This window comes from Salmo salar, chromosome 10 (assembly GCF_965601325.2).
Source record: "Salmo salar chromosome 10, fSalSal1, whole genome shotgun sequence".
NCBI classification, from domain to species: domain Eukaryota; kingdom Metazoa; phylum Chordata; class Actinopteri; order Salmoniformes; family Salmonidae; genus Salmo; species Salmo salar.
In genome coordinates, this window is record NC_138300.1 from 26,729,524 (window position 1) to 26,735,523 (window position 6,000).

The window sequence follows — 6,000 nt, forward strand, 5'->3', positions numbered from 1 at the left end:
TCACACATCCCATTGTCTTCAGATGATTGATTAAACATCTATGTACTTTGGATTGTAATATAGTATTGAAAAGGCTTTAACTAATTCCTAATACTGTAACCTACAGCCCTCATAGAGACAAGTCATTGGGAGGAAAACCATGATGTATCAAACTAAGTGTAGACATTGTCAATGTTGTTGTGCAGGAATGTAGTGATCTGGGATCTTTCTTGACTTCAAAACAACGTTGGTAGTATGGGAACACATCTGCCTCTCACAGGGCAGCCATCACTCAGGTCAGAGAGGAGATGCAGGACTTCTAAAGGAGAATGTGGTGGAGGAGAGGCCAACTCCATCTGTCGGGAGAGTTTGTTCCAGCCGTGCGCCTGGCCGCACTGACGGGATTTGAGCCCACATGTTTGGGCCACGAGGTTGGGAGGACAGAGCAGAGAGGGACAGGGGGGGACAGAGGGGGTAGGGGGGCACTCTGGCTTCCTCCCACAGACCCCAGCATGGTGCTCCTGGAGGCCGGTAGCTGGAGGAGTGGCCCGGGCTCCAGGCCTTTGTCACTGGGGGGATGAGAGGATGGGGGAGTGGGGGAATACTGGGACCCTGCAGGGAAGGAAGCACATATACCCTCCTCCTCTTCTAACGACAGCAGGGGGAAAGCACATTACATGCTTGCAAGTCTACCCTCTACTATTATTGTATTTACTGAATCTTGCAAGGAGATTGGTTCCTCCTCTCTTACTTTAAATACTTTTGATGCTCTTGTATGGACATGAAACACCCACATACACACACACATCCAAGATAAGATATATAAAATAATGCCTTATGTGCAGCCAGGCAGTTTAATCAAAAGTATTTGTTTTTTATATATATATTTTTAAATAAAAGGCTATGACATCTCTAGTTCAGATTGTCTCCTGTCTTTCCCCTCTAGTTTTCCCTGCCATAGTTGTGATAATTGGATTTTCTGGACACCTGTATGAGTGCAGTATATCCAGCGGATTATAACCAGGGAAAGGGTGAGTCAACTCTAATTATTGTCAAGCAGCCTCAACCCCCTCTCTCTATAGTATAGTAGCCCGGTCGCTGCTCTCCCATTCACCTCATACCAACAGAACTGGTTTACTGTCTCAGAACAGCCAAGCTATGGAGAGGAAGTGTCACGCGCTGACCATAGAGAGTCCTTGGTTCTCTATGGTGTTTTGGTCAGAGCGTGACTAGGGGGGTGTTCTAGTCATTGTATTTCTATGTTGGTGAGTTGTATGGTTCCCAATTAGAGGCAGCTGGTAATCATTGCCTCTAATTGGGGATCATATTTAGGTAGCGTTTTTCCCCACCTGTGTTTTGTGGGATATTGTTTTGTTTAGTGCATTTGTGTGCTATGAACGGCATGGTCATTTTGGTCTTTGTTGTTTTGTTAACCTCTTTTAAGTTTCACTTTCAAATAAAATATGTGGAACTATATGCACGCTGCGCTTTGGTCCCGTCCTTTTGAAGAACGTGACAGGTATGCTCGAGGAGGCCTTCAATTGTGGAGTTTCTGTCCCATTCACATCAGCAGGTACTGAAGTTGACAGTTTACTCAGAGATTGCGAAAATTAGGAAAATTTGTTTCTACACTTAGACAAACCATGAACATTATAAACTCACTTCCGTCTCCAAAAACAACTCTGAACATATAAGAAAACATATTTGCATGGGAAATAAGTAGAGAACACGCTGTGTTCTTCTTCCGCCCACACTGTGCTGGGCCAAGATGGGAGTAGATAGTGAGTGTTTGTAAACAGTGCGTGACAGGGGGGATGCAGAGACAGGAGGGGAGTGCTGGGGTGTGCTCTCCTCTGCTCACGGTCCCACAGAGAAACCCGAGGACTGAGCTGTGACTGAGCGGGGATGAGCGATGAACAGACAGGGCTTGTCCACAGACAGTCAAAGGGAGAGTTGGAGCTCTTGAACCATGGGGGGGGGGGGGTGGACTCACAAGGTGTCCGGGCCGAGGCAGGTAATTCATCAGGCCATTCTCTCTCTCCAGGATAGGCTGGACCCAGCCAGCAGGAACTTCCCATGGTCACCTCCGCTCTGCTCCGAGGGACTGAGAATCCTAATGAGCTGGAGGGCTCCACATTTACCACGGCTGATTAACTGAGAACAATGAGGCCAAACAGAACTCACAGGCACTCACAATAGTGACTAGAGAGCTTCAAGGCGTTGTCTCTGTATTTTTTTGAGGGGAGAGAAAATGAGAGAGCGAGCGAAAGAGAATGGAGGGGGGGAAAGTGAACAAGACTGTAGTTTTGTAATGCTTTGTTTTATTTGTTTAGAGGAAAGATGCGATACTTTGAATACTTATTGTCACTATTGTCAATACTTTGGCATCCATGAGGCCATTTATGTCCATAGGCAGCACATGCTATTAGTTCCTGTTAAAAAAGTGGGGTGTAAAGTTGGCGTTTGGACTACAGCTTATGTAATGATGTTTAAATTATATTTATAGCATGCTAAAAAAAGCAGTTGCACCATTAGTCATTTCCTCATGCAAATGAAGCCTATCTATTTGCCTACATAGGCCTGCTATGTGCAGTGAGACCTAGCTACATCCCCTCATAGGGGCCTAGTGAATGAGGGTTGTTCCGACAGCTAGTGAGTGTCATTTAAACCCAGCCAACCTCCACCGATTACCATCTACATATTTATGGAGAATATGAGCATTATATGGTACCATTTCAATTAATAACCCCTTTTTTACTGACTGAATGCTTTGTAATCTCGACTATGCAATTAGTTTAGAATGGCTAAGAGATCAACTTCATTAGCATTTTTTTGTACTGAAGGTGCCGGCTTTGACCAAATGTTCATTCTCAGTGGAAAGCATATCTCTTTGGAAAAGCTGTCCTAAATTAGTTTCTGTATCAGTTAAAGACTATTTCCTCTCTGCTTTAAACTTGGGTGTGATAGAGGAACCTCTGGAATATTTATGGAGGGGAAAATAAATCCAGAAAGACAATTTTGCCATTTGGTTACATGTTCTGCCATCCCTTCTTGTGTTTTTCCAATTACTTAATGCTATTTAAATATAGCAGAGCCGACACATGCAGTTCACTGTAGTGGGGCCTGAAATAAGTCACGCTTTAATTGTATTTCATAAATGATAATAGGAGCCCATCACAGTAAGCTAGCTGTAATAAAATGATAAAATGGACAATTATGAAAAAATCCAGGCCCTTAATTTTCTAAACACACTCCAGAGAGCGTCTTTAAGCCGGGCATATTTGACTAGATGTTGAACAGTATTCCCCTCAGTGAGGGCTGCTGAAGTGCTGTGAATTACAGTAGAAGTGTTTTGTATGTTGTACAGTAACGTGTAGTACTACAAACTGTAGTGCCACTTCATGAACTACTATTTATCCAATTGTCTGCAGGGAAAGGTTTATATTCATTATATTCCCTTATGTATATAAGGCCAACTCAAATAATGACTGGCAGAATAAACCATACAGTACAATATGTGTGCTGAAGGCAGGCCTGAATGTAGACACAACCAGGGTCTGTAAATCAGTCATTTCCCCATCATTGCAGGAAGGATATGACTGGTTTGTGCATTTGTGTTTGTGGTCCCCAGTCGGCCAGTGGGTCAGACAGAGATAACACCTCTCTCTCTAAGAGGCTCTCAAATTCCCAATCAGTGTTTGACTTGGGAGACAGGTGATTACTCACACCTGGGGACCTGGCCTCTTTGTGCACCCGGACCCGCCCCCCCCCCCCCCCACACACACACCCCCTCCCCCACCCACCTCACCCACCCACTCACCCACCCTGCCCCGTGCCAAGCATGATCCATCGGTGAGGCAGCATGTGCCATGTGATGATACGCCGTCTGCTGGTGGGGCAAACCCACTGCTTGCTGTCCCTATCAATCAATTAAATATTTTTTTCTATAACACATTTCATACAAAGCGAGGGCTTTTTTTTTTTTACCTTTATTTAACTAGGCAAGTCAGCTAAGAACAAATTCTTATTTTCAATGACAGCCTAGGAACAGTGAGTTAACTGCCTTGTTCAGGGGCAAAACAACAGATTTTTACCTTGTCAGCTCGGGGATTCGATCTTGCAACCTTTCAGTTACAAGTCCAACGCTCTAACCACTAGGCTACCTGCCACCGCTTTACACTAAAAAAGAAAACACAAGAAAAGGGAAATAAAAATTACTCATCACTAAAAGTACATCTGAAAGGCATTATGGTAACCAGCACATAAAGTGGGGAAAAACATGAATTTACACAAGGTAAAATATAAGGACAGGCAATGAATCCCTTTTATCCAGATAAATTAATGACTGTACATTGCTTTTACTTGGAGGGCATCAAGACCTCAACCATGAAATCCTATGGTGCAGTATACCTGTAACATGTCTCTTTCCCAGGTGTCTTTCTGACATTCTTGATGCACATCCAATGATGAGTGGGTGATGGAGGTCCCTCTGCTGTAACCCTGACCTCCAGAGCATAATGACCGCTCCAAAGACAGGACCTAAGGAAAGATGAGTCAAATGAAACCCATCTAGACACCACTGCTTCTGCTGCAAACATGATGGCATGATCTGTCTCTGTGAAGACAAAAACTATGTACCTGTTGTGCAATTCTCAGATCATATGGTTCATTTTGAAACGGTTAAACTGAAACAGTGAAACGTTTTACCAATAGAGGTTACGCTGCTTATGATATGAACTGTATCGTCCGTTGATGTATTATATTTCATGATGTTACATATCTTCAATAAATGTATTGGTGTATTTGGTAGAAATATTGAGCATTACAATATTTGGAAACTGGGGTAGGGAGTTCACAACCAGAGCTGGGGAAGGTAATTGCAGGTTTTTGTTCCAGCCCTCCAGGACAGAGAATACCCCCCTACACACACCATTTGCCGCTGTAGGTTTAGAGATCTACAGATGGCCTCTGTAAATATCTGAATAAGGCTAGCCTCTACCGTGTAAATGATAACACCATTTCTGGTCATAATTTATCTAAATTCAGGACATTGTGGGGTAACTCTATCCTCCAGTATGGTGTGTGTTATCGTATATTGTTCATGTTGTATCACTGCAACCCTCAGGTGATGAAACGGTCTGCCCTCTCTCGCTCTCCTTTTTCTCCAAGCTCCCAGGACAGCTTTCAGCCATGGATATTCATCCCCTTTATTTAAAACACACACGTTCCACTGCCTACCGGTCATTCATCACTGCCAACTAGAGTGGGTATGTGTGGCCATTTAGGCTTATTGATTAGCCATATCATTCACAGATATCTCTCTCAAGTATTTACTGTGTACATCAGCAAACAGGAACCACACAGTAAGTGGATATACCTCCTCACTCACACTTGAATATCCTCTGAGAAGAACCCAAGCAGGAAGCGTTCTCTCTGGGGGTGTCAAGTCAAGCCCAGGAGATGGTCAGCATCATGACACTAAGGAAGACCCTTGAGAACCAATCGAAGGCCCATCTGTGTTCAGCACAGAGTGAATCCTGTGTTTCCAGGTTTAAACTGAACGTTATTAAAACAAGTGGGCCGAAAGGTCAGGAGAGAGCAGCCCACAAAAACAAACAATTCATTTGGCATGGAGGTGTAATGGGATGAGATGTGGGCTGGGGCCGGGCCTATTGTTCTGCTGGAATTAACCGTGGCAGGTCATGTGTCACTGGGCACTGACCCCGGCCCCATTCAGGAGCCCAAACTCTGCATTAGCCACGGCCCAAAGAGAGGTCAAACATAGTCACAAACCAGGCACACACACAGCCAGTTCTGACCAGGGCAGCACTTACAAAACAAAGAGGGGTATTACCATGCGGTGGTTGTGACACTGGCGGCATCAAAGCCTTTGTGACTCATCCGTTGGCCTGAATCTGTTGGACTGGTGCATATTGGAGACATTAAGCATGAACGACATACACCTAAATACTCCTATTTCATCTGTGCAAAGTGTGTGAGCCGGAGGTGACTCCACTCCCC

At 44.4% G+C, this 6,000-nt stretch overlaps 1 long non-coding RNA gene across 1 annotated transcript in view; it reads left to right on the forward strand.

Annotated features, from left to right (window-relative positions):
* Window positions 1–4,794, forward strand: part of LOC106613879 (uncharacterized) — a 54,119-nt gene extending 49,325 nt beyond the window's left edge. The window contains exon 5 of the long non-coding RNA XR_014379011.1: window positions 4,412–4,794. This is a non-coding gene — a long non-coding RNA (uncharacterized LOC106613879). The remainder of the gene's footprint in view (window positions 1–4,411) is intronic.
* The last annotated feature ends 1,206 nt before the right edge of the window (window positions 4,795–6,000 follow it).